Source organism: Bufo bufo, chromosome 8, assembly GCF_905171765.1.
Source record: "Bufo bufo chromosome 8, aBufBuf1.1, whole genome shotgun sequence".
Classification (NCBI taxonomy): Eukaryota; Metazoa; Chordata; class Amphibia; order Anura; family Bufonidae; genus Bufo; species Bufo bufo.
In genome coordinates, this window is record NC_053396.1 from 73,577,066 (window position 1) to 73,594,827 (window position 17,762).

Here is a 17,762-nt window from a genome sequence, read left to right on the forward strand (position 1 = left end):
GTAGCCGCCGGAGCAGGCGATACAATGCAGGCGCCCACCTGTTCCTGCAGCCAGCCAGGCCCCCTCACCTCCGCCTCTCGCCGCAACCTCTCCAGCATCTCATCCACGGACATCCCTGGCGCCGACATCTTGAGGTACGTCCTGCTCGTTTGGATCCCCTGGCCGCACTGACCTCACTTCCGCCTCCTTCCTCTGTCTCCGCTCCGGCCACGCCCCCCGCCGCCCTGGCAACTCCCGCCCTTCCTCTTACACCGCCCCCACAACCCCCTAACCCTTTCCTCACCAGTCCTTCACCGCCCGGCCTCTTCATGCGCGTCCTCCCCAACCGCTGCGCTCCAGTCCGGCCTGACTCCCGTGTGAAGGAAAATGACTGCTTTTTTTTTACATTCCAGAAAGTGTTTTTTTTTTTTTTTAAATGTGCACCACTGTTACACCAGATATGAGTTGCACTGGTGTGACACTGTGCCCTGGCAGGCCCTGAAACGCACACTTGTGAAGGAAAATGACTGCTATTATTTCACAGTCCAGAAAGTGTTTTTTTTTTTTATGTGCACCACTGTTACACCAGATATGAGTTGCACTGGTGTGACACTGTGCCCTGGCAGGCCCTGAAATGCACACTTGTGAAGGAAAATGACTGCTATTATTTCACAGTCCAGAAAGTGTTTTTTTTTTTTTATGTGCACCACTGTTACACCAGATATGAGTTGCACTGGTGTGACACTGTGCCCTGGCAGGCCCTGAAACGCACACTTGTGAAGGAAACTGACTGATATTATTTCACAGTCAAAAAAGTTTTTTTTTTGTTTTAAATGCAAGCTATTGTGACACCAGATATGAGTGGTGGCACTGGGCAAGTGGGCACGGTATACTCAGTGAGCCTGACACACGCTGGCAGGCAGGCAACTGCAATTAGATTACACAGGGGAAAAAAAAAAAAGCAGACTGATTATTACAGTCAAAAAAGTTTTTTGTTTTTTTTAAATGCAAGCTATTGTGACACCAGATATGAGTGGTGGCACTGGGCAAGTGTTCACAGTATACGCTCTGAGCCTGACACACACGATGGCAGGCAGGCAACTGCAATTAGATTACAGTGGGGGGAAAAAAGCAGACTGATGTACTAGCCCTAAAAAAGGCTTTTTGGGGTGCTGTCAGGACGCTGTCCTTACAGCAGAGATCAGATGAGTCCTTCAGGACTGTAGTGGATACTGAATGCACTAGCCTAGCTAGCGATTTCCCTATTAAATCAGCAGCAGCTACACTGTCCCTCCTCTCACTAAGACTGCAGCTTCCGAATGAATCTAAAATGGATGCTGTCCAGGAGGTGGGAGGGTCTGGGAGGGAGGGTCTGCTGTTGATTGGCTGGAATGTGTCTGCTGACTGTGAGGTACAGGGTCAAAGTTTACTCAATGATGACGAATAGGGGGCGGACCGAACATCGCATATGTTCGCCCGCCGCGGCGATCGCGAACAAGCTATGTTCGCCGGGAACTATTCACCGGCGAACTATTCGGGAAATCTCTAGTTATGACCAGCCTGCATTCCAGCAGCGGTGGTCAAGCCTGCACAACATAGGAAAAAGCACCAGCTTCCCAGGTGGACTGAGGGAGCACATAATGTCCACCATTTCATTTTTTTATATAGTGTGCAAGCATGTCCACCACAGCTGTATTGCAGGGTGGTCATAACCCCTGGATAAGAGCAGTGTTTACTGTAATGGGAAAATGAATCCAGCCAGCAAATTAGGCAATCAGTCAGTCATCACTCTTAACTTGTCTGTTTTAATAAATGTATTTCCCAATAAATAACTCTGGAACTTCTTTTACTCTATTATTCCTATAAAAAGTTAGCAAATTGAATGCCAACTGGTTGTTTTCAGCTAGTGGTGTTTCCCTATACAGGTTGACATTCTCCAATCAGTGCTGCCAGTGGCATACTGTGTAGGGACCCCCCTGCACTCACCCCAAGTAGTAACATCCAGATGGTATTGAACCGACAACCTTCTAATAGAAAGAACAGAGGAACTACACAAGTCATAGTGAATTATGAAAAAAGATGATTTAGAATGACTTAATTGAGAATTCAATTATTACTCATTCTGGAAGTCATGTTCTTCCCTCTGCCTCTTACCCAACGGGTTGTTGGAGGACAGAAGTGGGCACCCAGTGCTGAAGTCAGCTGAACTTACGTGGTCAAGCTTTTTCTTTTTCTGTCTGTGCAGAGGTCACCAGTAGCCTCCTCTTCTCCTCTGCTTGCTTTTCTGAACAACTTCCTCTGTGCTGTGCAGCTCAAAGGGGTATATTCAAGATGTAAGTCTGAGGAAGGATCAAAACACACAATCACATCAGTAAAATATTCATTATGTGGCCACATTTCCATTTTACCCTTTTGACGTGTCTGTTCACAAAACAATAGCTTTTACTGACCTTGGGTCAGTCGTCAGTGTAAATCACAGAGACATGCCCTATATTGGTCTGTAATGTGAATCTAGCATGCCCAATATAGTCTATGGGTCCGTGAGAAAACACGTACACAACATGGATAGCATCCATGTTGCCACCGCATTTGGTCCATTATTCACTGACCACTAATAGGAGATGCTATGGAAGTTAAGATGTGTTAGTGGAATACAGGTTACACATGCAACACAGTTTAATGTATTAATCCAACCGGCAGCACTCTATCTAGTGCAACTACATGGGCCTTTTGGGGTAATGGGGTCATTAGGGGTTGGGGGGCTCATAGAGGACTTAGGGGGGGAGGCTCATAGAGGATAGTGTGCTTTCCTCCTACTCCCTGACTCTGGGCATTTTGGGGGGTGTTAGGGGTTAGGGGGGGACTCATAGAGGACTCAGGGGGGAGGCTCATAGAGGACAGAGTAGGAGGAAAACAGGCTGTCCTCTATGAGCGCCCCTCCTTCCCTCCCTATGAGTTCTCTTGGGGGAGAGGTCAGAGGCTGAACCACAAGTGCTCCTTCCGCGAATTAACTACTTACTGTGTGTACTGTCTAAACGGAGGGGGAATGGCCTTCCGTATGCTGCGGGCCCCCGAGCAATGGCTTGGTCTGCCTATATTGGCGGTACGCAACTGCTACGGTATCTCAACAAAACCGCACATAAAATGCTGCATAATACAAATGCACTATATAGAAATTATATTTTAGGTATATCGCACCCCTTCCTCAATCCGATTTTTTGGGGGGCAACTGGTATATCACACCAGATGCAATTAGTTGTTCAAATGGCGTTTGTCCCTCTGTATAACTGTGGTATCTCAGCATAACTGCACCCAAATGCTGCACTATGCAAATGTACTATATAGAAATTATATTCTAGGTATATCGCATCCCTGCTTCAATCAGATTTTTTTGGGGGCAACTGTTATATCACACCAGTTGCAATTAGTTGTTCCAATGTCGTTTGTCCCTTTGTATAGCTACGGTATCTCAGCAGAACAGCAAACAAATGCTGCACAATACAAATGAACTATATGGAAATTATATTCAAGGTAGAGTTGAGCGGACACCTGGATGTTCGGGTTCGACGGGTTCGGCCGAACTTCACAAAAAAGTTCGAATTCTGAACCCGAACTTGACCCCGAACCCCATTGAAGTCAATGGGGACCCGAACTTTTGAGCACTAAAATGTCTGTAAAAAAGTCATGGAAACGGCTAGAGGGCTGCAAATGGCATCAAAATGTGGCAAGTGCTATGCAAACAAATGTGGATAGGGAAATGACTTCAAATAACATAAAATATGTAAAAATAAAAAATAATAATCTAGATCTTGGAGGACGAGGTCCATATGGAGTAGGAGGTTGAGGAGGCGGTGGATGTGGTGGTGTAGGTGGAAGCGGCGGTGGAGGATGTGGAGGTAGCCTACACTGCTTTTTGGTTTTATTTTATAATATTATTATTTTGTGTTTAAATTAGGGTACACCCCAAAACATTGGGAAATATAACATTTTATAACCCCCTCCAGCCGTGATAAACAAACGTTCAGGTAATACACTGACTGCAGGGCAGGCCAGCACCTTCAAGGCGTAAAGGGCAAGCTCAGGCCATATGCCCAATTTGTAGACCCATAAGTTGAAGGAGGCAGACCCATCAGTCAGTACGTGTAGGCGTGTGCGCACATACTGCTCCACCATGTTGCACGTCCCCGTGATGTCCACGATCCAATTGGATATCTTTTCTATCAACTTTCGATGTTCTTTTCTGCGCCTACCATGTTTATCACGGTTAGCGGCGAATCAGGGTTCCACGCCAGAGAGGGAGCATGGGAAAGGGAGACCACATCCAAGGGAGTTCAATGGCTGCAATGTGATCGAGCGGAAATGTGGAACAAGTTATTAAAGCAGAAGGATCGAATGAAAGGGCCAATTAAAGCCGAATTTTACAAATTTTAGTCCCTGTCACCATGGCAGAGCAGGGGGTTTTCATCGCCAGAAATGGGTTAATGTCACTCACCAATGGAACAGATGATTTTTAAAAAATTCAGTCTCTGTCACCTATGCAGAGCAGGAGTTTATTCATAGCAAAAATAGTAAAATGTCACCCAAGAATGTAACAGAAAAATTAGTGAAATTTATTAAGCTGTCAACTAGGTAGAGCATGGGTATATCACAGCCAAAAATTGGTGAATGTCACCTGACAATGTAACAGAAACATTTGTGAAATTTATTAAGCTGTCTACTAGGTAAAGCAGGGGTATATCATAGCCCAAAATTGGTGAATGTCACCCGAAAATATAACAGACAAATTAGTGAAATTTGTTTACCTGTCTACTAGGTAGAGCAAGGGTATATCACAGCCAAAAATTTGTGGATTTTACCCGAAAATGTAACAGACAAATTAGTGAAATGACATAAAATAAAATACGTACAAATTAAAAAAAATAATCTTGATGTATGAGGTGGAAGTCCATATGGAGAAGGAGGTTGAGGAGGCAGTGGACTTAGCGGTTTAGGTGGAAATGGCGGTGGAGGAGGACGAGGTAGCCAACACTGGTTTTTGGTTTTAATTTTAATATATATATATTTTTTTTATTAGGGTACACCCCAAAAGAGTGGGAAATATCAAAAATACAACAATGAGCAATTGCGTAGTAGTATAACAATGGCTGGCTAAGGCCGGAATACATGTCTATTCTGCAGAAGGTACGGACAAGTCCTGTGGGATCTATGCCTGGTTCATTTTAATGAACGTGAGCTTGTCTACATTAGCTGTGGACAGGCGGCTGCGCTTGCCTGTGATAACGCCCCCTGCCGTGCTTAACACATGTTTAGACAATACACTGGCTGCAGGGCAGTCCAGCACCTCCAAGGCGTAAGGGGAAAGCTCAGACCATGTGCTTACTTGGAGACCCAAAAGTTGAAGGGGGCAGACCCGTCAGTCATTACGTGTAGGCGTGTGCACACATACTGCTCCACCATGTTGCTGAAATGCTGCCTCCTGCTAAGACGTTCCACATCAGCTGGTGGTGCTGGTTGTTATGGCGTGCTGACAAAGCTTTTCCACATTTTGGCCATGCTAACCCTGCCTTCTGAGGTGCTGGTGGTGCCCCAGCTGCGTTGGCGACCTCTTCCTCCTCCTCTGCCTTTGCCTTGTGCTTCCACTGGGCCCCCGCTGTCACGTGGAAATTCCACCAGCAGCGCGTCTACCAGCGTTCGCTTGTACTCGCGGATCTTATGATCACGTTCCAGTGACAGATTTAAGGACAGTACGTTGTCCTTGTAATGGGGATCCAGCAGCGTGGCCACCTAGTAATAAGCACAAGTTAGAATGTGGGAAACTTGGCGGTCGTTGTGGAGACACTGCAGCATGTAATCGCTCATGTGTGCCAGGCTGCCCGGAGGCAACGAAAAGCTGTCCTCTGTGGGAGGTGTATAGTCTGTGTCCTCTGTATCCTCCCAGACACGCACCAGTGATGGCCATTAACTGGTTTGGGTGCCACCCTGCTGTGAACACGATTCCTCCTCCTCCATCTCCTCATCCTCCACCTCGTCATCCTCCAGAACTGTGCCCTGGCTGGACAATTGTGTTTGTGGGTGCAGGAACCCACCCTCGGAGCCACTTGTGAATGACTGTCCGGAAACCCTATGAAATGATCCCTCTTCCTCCTCCTCCTCCTTTGCCAGATCCTCTTCCAGCGTTTTTTTAAGGAGGCATAGAAGTGGGATAGTAACGATGAGAACGGTGTTATCGGCACTGGCCATGTTGGTGGAGTACTCAAAACAGCACAACACGGAACACAGGTCTCATACGGAGGCCCAGTCATTGGTGGTGAAGTGGTGCTGTTCCGCAGAGCGACTCACCCGTGCGTGCTGCAGCTGAAACTCCACTATCGCCTGCTGCGGCTCGCACAGTCTGGCCAGCATGTGCAAGGTGGAATTCCACCTGGTGGGCATGTTGCATTTAAGGCGGTGAGCGGAAAGGCCGAACTTATGCTGCAGCGCTGACAGGCGAGCAGCAGTAGGGTGAGAACGCCGAAAGTGCGCATAGACGGCCTGCACTTTATGCAGCAGCTCTGACATATCGGAGTAATTTTTATGGAACCTCTGCCCCACCAAATTCAGCACCTGCGCCAGGCAAGGGATGCGCGTCAAACCGGCTAGTCCTAGAGCTGCTACGAGATTTCGCCCATTATCGCACACCACCAGGTCGGGCTTAAGGCTCACTGGCACCAATCACTCATTGGTCTGTTGTTCAAGGCCCGTCCACAGCACCTGCGCGGTGTGGGGTTTGTCCCCCAAACAGATAAGTTTTAAAACTGCCTGCTGTCGGTTACCCCTGGCTGTGCTGAAGGTGTTACGCTGACCGGATGAGGAGCCGGTAGAGGATGAGGAAGCGGAGTAGGAGGAGGAAGCAACAGGAGGCAAACTGTAGCGCCCTGCAATCCTCGGTGGTGGAAGGACATGCGCCAAACTGCTATACGCCTCAGGCCCAGCTGCCACTGCATATACCCAGTGTGTTGTTATGGAGATATAACGTCCCTGACCGTGATTACTGGTCCACGTATACGTAGTTAGGTGGACCTTGCCACAGATGGTGTTGCGCAGTGCACACCTGATTTTGTCCCCCACTTGGTTGTGCAGGGAAGGGATGGCACACCTGGAAAAGAAGTGGCGGCTGGGCACAAAATACTGTGGGACAGCCACCACCATAAGGCTTTTAAAACTCTCTGTCTCCACAAGACGGAATGACAGCATTTCAAAGGCCAGTAATTTAGAAATGCTGGCATTCAGGGCCAGGGATCGCGGGTGGGTAGGGGGTACTACCTCTTCCGCTCCAGTATTTGGGAGATGGTGAGTTGAACGCTTTCTGTGGGACAGTCACCGCCAGTTCTGTGAGAAGATCTGGCAGACGTTCTTCTCTACCTCTTGTATGATGTTCTTTGTTTTTGTTTCACTTTCTCATCTCCTTTCCTTCTGCCAGGTGTCACTTATTTCGACTAATCGTCTTCCTTTATAATCCCTCCCATACTGCCTCACTTTGTGGTTTATACTACTTCCTGGATGAGGTGTTCACTGCTGGAGGCTGCTTCTGCTGTTTGCTCAGATAAGTCATTTACTTTATTGTGTTTCCTTGATGGCTTGATTCTAGGTGACCCTGACTCCATCCATATTAATTGCAGGGAGCCGGGGGTCGTGTCCCCTCACTATTATAGGGTTTTCAGGTGTCACCCAGTATTAGGTACGCGGGCATGCAATCGTCTACCATACAGACCCTTGCATGTGCATAGCAGTCAGGGAGAGCTCTTAGGGTTTTATAGGGCTCACCTATAAGCTCCTTAGTTTGAGATCAAGCCAGTCGCTTGTTTATTTATATGTTCCAGCTATCTGCTAACTTTATCCGTGACTGGGACATTGTGGAGATGCTTGGTGACCCAGGTGGTGGTGTTGCTGGCAGATCCTCTGTTTGCGCGGTGGCAGGTTGACCTGTCACTTCAGAGGTAGATGAAGAAGCCGAGACTGCAGCAGAAGAGGAAGCAGGAGGAGCCAGAGACCTTTCTTGCTTTTTGAGGTGTCTACTCCACTGCAGCTCGTGCTTTGCACTTAGATGCCTGGTCATGCAGGTTGTGCTCAGGTTGAGAATTGTTATGCCTCGCTTCAGGATATGATTGCACAGCGTGCAAACCACTCGTGTCTTGTCGTCAGCACATTGTCTGAAGAACTGCCACGCCAGGGAACTCCTTGGAGCTGACTTTGGTTTGCTCAGTCCCTTGCTGCGGTGGGCAGTAGCAGGCGTACTGTCTAGGGGACGGCAGCTCCCGCTTCTGCTGTGCTGGTGGCTCTGTGCGACCACTGCCTCTTCCTCCGAACTATACAGGTCACTTGCATGACCTTGATTCTATGTGGGGTCAAGGACCTCATTGTCTTCCACATCTCTTCCACCTAGTCTTCACCCCTGCCCTCCTTGTCGGTCTGCACACTTTTAAAAGCCCCAGCAGTTGGCACCTGGGTTTCGTCATCATTCGAGATGTGCTGCGGTGGTCCTCCCATGTACTAATCTTGAAACATAAGTGGTTGGGCATCGGTGCACTCAATCTTTTTCCACTTCTGTGGCAGGGCTAGGTGGATGGCCCTGGGAAACCCTGCTAGCAGAGTGATCAAAAAGCAGAAGAGACTGCTGCATGACTTGGGGCTCAGACTGCTTGGCTGATTTGCAAGGGGGTGAGGTGAAAGACTAATGCACATCGGCTGCAGGTGCCAACTCTGATCTTTCAGCAGGAGACTGGGTGGGAGACAATGTAAAGGAACTGGAGGCACTGTCAGCAACCCAATTTACTATCGCCTGTACTTGTTCTGGCCTTACCATTCGTAGATCCGCATTAGGCCCGACCAAATACCACTGAAGGTTCTGTTGCCTACTCGCGCATGAGGAAGGTGTTTCACTTGTGCGTGTAGCTGGCACAGATCGACCACGTCCTCTCCCTGCAACAGGAGCTCCACCAGCAGCACCACGACCAAGGCCACATCCCTTATTTGACGCTCTTCTCATATTTCTCAAATTTAGGATCTTGCTCAAAATGGGTGTTTTTTTTAATAACAGAATAGAACAACAGTATCTAAAGGATTTATCTCACAATGACAGATGCAGCAAAGGCTGCAAAATTTTGTTTTTTGCCCAAAACAGGTGTTTTTTTAATAGCAGAATAGAACAACAGTATCTGAAGGGTGTATCTCACACAGACACATGCAGCAAGGGCGGAAATATTAATTACTTTTGCCAAAATGAGTGTTTTGTTTAACCCAGAATATCATTGCTGTATTTCAAGCTTGTATCTCACACTGACATATGTAGACAAGGCCGCAAATTAACTTTTTTGCCAAAATGGGTGTTTTTTTATTAACAGAATAGAACACTAGTATCTAACGCATGTATCTCACAATGACAAATGCAGAAAGGGCTGCAATATTAAGTACTTTGCCCAAAATGAGTGTTTTTTTTAAACCCAGAATATTATTGCTGTATTTCAAGCTTGTATCTCACACTGACAGATGCATACAAGGCCGCAAATTTAGTTTTTTGCCCAAAATGGGTGTTTTTTCTTTATAACAGAATATGACAGCAGTATATAACGCTTAAATTTCACACTGACAAATGGAAAAATGGCAGAAATATTAAGTAATTTGCCCAAAATGTGTTTTTTTTTTTTAAAACCAGTATATTATTGCTGTATTTCAAGACTGTATCTCACACTGACAGATGCAGACAAGTTTTTTGTCCAAAATGGGTGTTTTTTTTTAATAACAGAATATGACAGCAGTATATAATGCTTGAATTTCACATGGAAAAATAACAGAATAGCACAGCAGTTTCTTAAGCGTGTATCTCACAATGACACATGCTGCAGGGGCTGTAAATTTTGTTATTTTGACAAAATGAGTGTTCTCTTTATTAACAGAATATGAGAGCAGTATATAACGCTTGAATTTGACACTGACAGATGCAGCAAGGGCTGTAAAAATTGTATTTTGCCCAAAAAGGGTGTTTTTTTAAAACCCAGAAAATTATTGCTGTATTTCTAGCTTAAATTGCACACTGACTAATGCTGCAAAGGCCACAGATGGTAGGGTCTTTCCAAAAATGGGTGATTTTTTTTAAACCCAGAATATAAATTGCAGTAGTTCAAGCTTCTATGTGACTTTCACAAATGCACATATGCTGTGCTGTTGCACAGAACTTGCATAAAATGGCCGCCCACCTAACTAACAGACGGATAAAAATTATTTTTCTGGGTCACTGGGCTCAGGGCATGATAAAAAGTTTGTGCACTGCACCCACAAAACAAAATCTATGTAGATCGCTGAGTTAACAAGCACTACTGATTAAAGATTCTGTCCTATTCTCTCCCTCACAGCAGCAGCATCCTATCCCTACACTAATCAGAGCAGAGTGACGTGCAGCGCTACGTGACTCCAGCTTATATAGAGGCTGGGTCACATGCTGCACTGGCCAATCACAGCCCTGCCATTAGAAGGCATGGCTGTGATGGCTTCTAAGGGCACACGAGTTAACCGCTTGTTGATTGGCTTTTCAAAAAGCGCCATTAACTCGCCGAACACCGAACCCGATGCCAAACTTTTACTGAAATGTTCGGGTTCGGGTTCAGGTCCGGGGTCCAAAAATCCTAAAGTTTGGTACAAACCCGAACTGTTGATTGGCTTTTCAAAAAGCGCCATTAACTCGCCGAACACCGAACCCGATGCCAAACTTTTACTGAAATGTTCGGGTTCGGGTTCAGGTCCGGGGTCCAAAAATCCTAAAGTTTGGTACAAACCCGAACTTTACAGTTCGGGTTCGCTCAACCCTAATTACGTGAATTGAGATTCAGGGACTTCCACTTTAGGAATCTACAGTAAGTTAGATTCTTATCACTGCACTATATTGTATTGTTCTCTTTTCTTGCATAATCCCCATTTAGTATGTGTTCCATTAATGACAGTGCAGTCCAGTGCACATCTTATCTAATGTATGCAGTCCTGGAAAAGCTGTTTGAAGGTGCATATCTTTGTTCACATCGAGTAGCTAAATGGGCGAATTTCAACAGTGAAAAGCGTTGACAATTTGGAAAAGAGTTTACTGCTCACTGAGCAAGCACTCTATGGGGTAGATGAGAGGGAGGGTGGTAATGAAAGTGAGGTAGCTAGCTGGGTAACAGTTAGAAAGTGAGGTAGAGGGAAAAGTGCCAGGGAGGCTAGCCCTGATCTAACACTCCCCAACAAGTTTGCACGGTTGGCAGATGAGGGGGATGTCAGTTCAGGGAGAGCACTGATATAGCCAGACACTTCCTCTGCCAGTCAGGGGAATGTCAGCTCCTGTAAGCAGGGGACCAGGAGAGCAGGGCAGGCCAGACAGGTGCTGGTAGTGGGAGACTTAATTATTAGGGGTACAGATAGGGCGATCTGTCACAAAGGCTGGGATCGTCGAATGGTGTGTTGTCTTCCTGGCCCTCGAATTCGACACATCATGGAATGGGTTGACAGATTACTGGGAGGGGCTGGAGAAGATCCAGCAGTCATGGTTGTAGCTGGCCAGCTAAGACCTGTCCTAGGTTGCTAATATATCTTATATGTTTATACAGCTAGACCTGACAAAAACCTTAATACAGTTCCTATGTTTGTGTGTTAAATACAAAAGCAGAGTTATTTACAGTTACTTCATGTTTTGATGTCATATAACTGTTATATATATTGTGTTCACAGAAGCAGAAAAGATAATATGCCTTTAAGATTCATTATATGGATGTGAGGTAAGCTCACTGACACAGCAGAAACAACAGAAAGCATAGAGTTAAACTGTTGTTTCTGGGCAGTAGTCTAGACCAATCACAGCCAGCCTCACACACAGCAGGAGTCTTGGCCTATCATAGCCAGCCTCACACACAGTCTGTGTGGGAAATTCCCTAGCTGGAGCTGCTAGAAATTATTATTAATCACCAGAGAGATAAGCTGAACAGACATTCACTCCACTAACAGCTGTGTTTTATAGAAGCAGAGAGGCCAAAATAGGTATTTAAACAGTTATATAATGTTTCTACTGTTAATATATGATTAGAACTATATACTGAACCAGTTATATGTGTGTTTACTTACAGTTCCACCAATTGCAAATACCATACAATTGCAAACTACAAAGTTCACAATCCAAATTCAAATGTGAGATTGTGAAACAGCTATTTCTGCATAATGTATGTACTTAAACTGTGATTTGGCATTCCAGGCACTAGAGGCCACTGTTTTGCAGCTACAGCCAGCACACTCATGCTGATGACTCATGCTGCTGCCTGTGAGTGAACCAGGAAGTGTGTTGATCTGGCATTGTGGTGGAAGGATTGTGCTGTGAGGGAATGAATCCAATTCCATCCTGGCTTGCAGATGTCTGGCAGTTAATGGACACTCAGAAGAAGGAGAGTAGCTATTATACCTTGACTGAATCCAGCTCTTCTGAAAGAGAAGTTGTCCCAGGAAGACCAGTTCAGTGTGTGGACAGAAGGCCTCATCATCAAGCAAGGCCGCACGGTTGCTAAGAGGTTGGTGGCAATCCCTGGTAGGCTGCATCCTCGGGCCCAGAACGGACACAGGTCAGTACACCTGGTTACTGATTGTTACATTGTGTGGCGCCTGAAGATACAGAGACTAGCCTAGGCCTAGCAATAGGTAGTTAGTTAGGATTAGATCGTTTTGCTAGGCTGTACTGTACTGGACTGCAGCGCAGTCATTGACTTGCAGGCTCTGCTGCGTTTGCCATCGGCTAGGAGTGTCCTCTGTAGCGGCACAGCACGACTTGCAGGCTCTGCTGTGTCCGCCATCGGCTAGGCCTGTCCAGTGGGCAGGGACATTGACTGTGGGTCCGGGGATATATTGCGTTTTCTATGCATGTTTGTATTGTTCTTATGTTATCACTCGTCTAAGTAAAGTTTCTGTTCTTGCATAGTAAGCTGGTGTCAGTGTCGCTTTCCTTGTCTGTGACTTTGCTGTATTCTGGGGAGCCCACCCCGGTACACGGCTTACACAAATTCCATATTGCAATCCAAATTGCATACAACCATACCAGATCATACTCAACCAATCTGCAAATAGTTACTGCTAAATGCATACTGCAAATTGCGACCAAATTCAGCAAGTGAACTATTAGTTAGACCTCAGATTTACCTCTCAGAGAGATCATAAAGTGCTTAAATAACTTAAAGTGAGAGTACAGATACTCAAGAGATAAATACACTGCTCAAAATAAAGGGAACACAAAAATAACCCATCCTAGATCTGAATTAATTAAATATTCTTCTGAAATATTTTGTTCTTTACATAGTTGAATGTGCTGACAACAAAATCACACAAAATTAAAAGAATGGAAATCAAATTTTTCAACCCATGGAGGTCTGGATTTGGAGTCACACTCAAAATTAAAGTGGAAAAACACACTACAGGCTGATCCAACTTTGATGTAATGTCCTTAAAACAAGTCAAAATGAGGCTCAGTAGTGTGTGTGGCCTCCACGTGCCTGTATGACCTCCCTACAACGCCTGTGCATGCTCCTGATGAGGTGGCGGACGGTCTCCTGAGGGATCTCCTCCCATACCTGGACTAAAGCATCTGTCAACTACAGGACAGTCTGTGGTACAAGGTGACGTTGGTGGATAGAGCGAGACATGATGTCCCAGATGTGCTCAATTGGATTTAGGTCTGGGGAACGGGCGGGCCAGTCCATAGCATCAATGCCTTCGTCTTGCAGGAACTGCTGACACACTCGAGCCACATCAGGTCTAGCATTGTCTTGCATTAGGAGGAACCCAGGGCCAACCGCACCAGCATATGGTCTCACAAGGGGTCTGAGGATCTCATCTCGGTATCTAATGGCAGTCAGGCTACCTCTGGCGAGCACATGGAGGGCTGTGCGGCTCTCCAAAGAAATGCCACCCCACACCATTACTGACCCAATGCCAAACCGGTCATGCTGGAGGATGTTGCAGGCAGCAGAACGTTCTCCACGGCGTCTCAAGACTCTGTCACATCTGTCACATGTGCTGAGTGTGAACCTGCTTTCATCTGTGAAGAGCACAGGGCGCCAGTGGCGAATTTGCCAACCTGTGGACGTTGGGCCCTCATATCACCCTCATGGAGTCTGTTTCTGACCGTTTGAGCAGACACATGCACATTTTGTGGCCTGCTGGAGGTCATTTTGCAGGGCTCTGGCAGTGCTCCTCCTGTTCCTCCTTGCACAAAGGCGGAGGTAGCGGTCCTGCTGCTGGGTTGTTGCCCTCCTACGGCCTCCTCCACGTCTCCTGATGTACTGGCCTGTCTCCTGGTAGCGCCTCCATGCTCTGGACACTACGCTGACAGACACAGCAAACCTTCTTGCCACAGCTCGCATTGATGTGCCATCCTGGATAAGCTGCACTACCTGAGCCACTTGTGTGGGTTGTAGACTCCGTCTCATGCTACCACTAGAGTGAAAGCACCGCCAGCATTCAAAAGTGACCAAAACATCAGCCAGGAAGCATAGGAACTGAGAACTGGTCTGTGGTCACCACCTGCAGAACCACTCCTTTATTGGGGGTGTCTTGCTAATTGCCTATAATTTCCACCTGTTGTCTATCCCATTTGCACAACAGCATGTGAAATTGATTGTCAATCAGTGTTGCTTCGTAAGTGGACAGTTTGATTTCACAGAAGTGTGATTGACTTGGAGTTACATTGTGTTGTTTAAGTGTTCCCTTTATTTTTTTGAGCAGTGTATATCCACCATTTTATGTTGAATGACAAGACTGAACCGTTGAACCTCCAACTTATGCATACCGCCATTTTGTGATATCTTTTCAACACGTGTTTTGTACATGGACTATCTGCTGCGGAGGGGGCAGTGTTATATGAAGAAAAGTTGAAGTTAATAAAGAAGTTATTTCAAGCATTTGGTGTGCTCTTTAAACCTACTGTTTTCATAGAACTGCGCTAGAGGAATTACAAAGTAATGGACAGTCTGGTTAGACTAAAAGTCAGAGATATCAAAATTCTTCTAATGCCACAGCACAAAAGGCACTTCATAGTGCTGCGCCTGCCACAGTGGAACTATTACCCTCAGAGGGCGAAGCGATAGCGCTACTTAACTTGCACTGTAAAGAGCGTATTAGAGCAGCGGAGTGCCCGCATATACCTCTGCGCAGCAACTGTTCCCTGAGTGAGCAAGCATAGACACCTCAGTGGAGCTACCATAGAGGCCATAGAACGTGTGCATTAGTCAAACTGCAGCCAACTCTTAAAGTGGCAGAACGGCAAAGGCAAAATAGTCAGAGAAAGAGTGCCAACCCTCCTGCGATCCGTAGAGAGAGAAAGAGAAGCATGGTGGGAGGCCAAAGTCCAGAGCTAGAGTGCCCGCACCGCTATCCACGGAGAGACCACATACTGTAGCCAGCTAGTTTCCTGCCACTAGGCCCAAAGACTGCAAGCAGCGTATCCAAGCCAGCGCATCGCAAGTCTGCACAGAGCATCGCAAGTCTGCACAGAGCATCGCAAGTCTGCACAGAGCATCGCAAGTCTGCACAGAGCATCGCATCATATCAAGAAAAGACACGTCTCCTTTAAGACTGACATTTGTTCCTGCTCTTCAGAATAAGGTCAGAGCTTTTATTGCTTATCATTGCATATAGGCTTTGGCATAAAGAGACATTTTTTTTGTGTTCAGAAATAAGAGATTTTAAAGTAAAAACAAAGAACAGTTTGTAGTATAGGTGGGACAAATCCAATTTTTTTTCGAATCCGAAAAGGTTCTCGAAGCTATCAAATCTTTTGAATCTCAAATCCTACGAATCCTGTACATAAGAATTGTGTGAACGGTGTAAGAAACAAAGTGATCCAAACACTTATGGGGGGATCTGTGGATGACACTGCCATGGGGGGATCTGTGGATGGCACTGTTATGGGGGGGATCTGTGGATGGTACTGTTATGGGGAGGCTCTGTGGATGGCACTGTTATGGGGGGATCTGTGGATGGCACTGTTATGAGGGGATCTGTGGGTGGCACTGTTATTGGGGATCTGTGTGTGGCACTGTTATTAGGGATCTGTGGATGGCACTGTTATAGGGGATCTGTGGATGGCACTGTTATAGGGGATCTGTGGATGGCACTGTTATGGGGATCTGTGGATGGCACTGTTATGGGGGATCTGTGGATGGCACTGTTATAGGGGATCTCTGGATGGCACTGTTAAGGGGGATCTTTGGATGGCACTGTTATGGGGGATCTCTGGATGGCACTATTATGGGGATCTGTGGATGGCACTGTTATGGGAGATCTGTGGATGGCACTGTTACGGGGGATCTGTGGATGGCACAGTTACGGGCGATATGTGGATGGCACTGTTACGGGGGATCTGTGGATGGCACTGTTAGGGGGATCTCTGGATTGCACTGTTATGGGGGATCTCTGGATGGCACTGTCATGGGGGATCTCTGGATGGCACTGTCATGGGGGATCTCTGGATGGCACTGTCATGGGGGGATCTGCGGATGACACATATATACAGTCAGGTCCATAAATATTGGGACATTGACACAATTCTAACATTTTTGGCTCTATACACCACCACAATGGAATTTAAATGAAACAAACAAAATGTGCTTTAACTGCAGACTGTCAGCTTTAATTTGAGGGTATTTACATCCAAATCAGGTGAACGGTGTAGAAATTACAACAGTTTGCATATGTGCCTCCCACTTGTTAAGGAACCAAAAGTAATGGGACAGAATAATAATCATAAATCAAACTTTCACTTTTTAATACTTGGTTGCAAATCCTTTGCAGTCAATTACAGCCTGAAGTCTGGAACACATAGACATTACCAGATGCTGGGTTTCATCCCTGGTGATGCTCTGTCAGTCCTCTACTGACACTGTCTTCGGTTCCTGCTTGTTCTTGGGGCATTTTCCCTTCAGTTTTGTCTTCAGCAAGTGTAATGCATGCTCAATCGGATTCAGGTCAGGTGATTGACTTGGCCATTGCATAACATTCCACTTCTTTCCTTTAAAAAACTCTTTGGTTGCTTTTGCAGTATGCTTTGGGTCATTGTCCATCTGCACTGTGAAGCGCCGTCCAATGAGTTCTGAATCATTTGGCTGAATATGAGCAGATAATATTCCCCGAAACACTTCAGAATTCATCCTGCTGCTTTTGTCAGCAGTCACATCATCAATAAATACAAGAGAACCAGTTCCATTGGCAGCCATACATGCCCACGCCATGACACTACCACCACCATGCTTCACTGATGAGGTGGTATGCTTAGGATCATGAGCAGTTCCTTTCCTTCTCCATACTCGTCTCTTCCCATCACTCTGGTACAAGTTGATCTTGGTCTCATCTGTCCATAGGATGTTGTTCCAGAACTGTGAAGGCTTTTTTAGATGTCGTTTGGCAAACTCTAATCTGGCCTATCTGTTTTTGAGGCTCACCAATGGTTTCCCTCTGTATTCACTCTGGTGAAGTCTTCTCTTGATTGTTGACTTTGACACACATACACCTACCTCCTGGAGAGTGTTCTTGATCTGGCCAACTGTTGTTAAGGGTGTTTTCGTCACCAGGGAAAGAATTATTTGGTCATCAACCACAGTTGTTTTCCGTGGTCTTCCGGGTCTTTTGTTGTTGCTGAGCTCACCGGTACGTTCCTTCTTTTTAAGAATGTTCCGGACTTCCGGCTCCGGCGCCAACATGGTGAGACGCGTCTGATCACTTCTCTGTGAAGAGCCTCTCTGCACAAC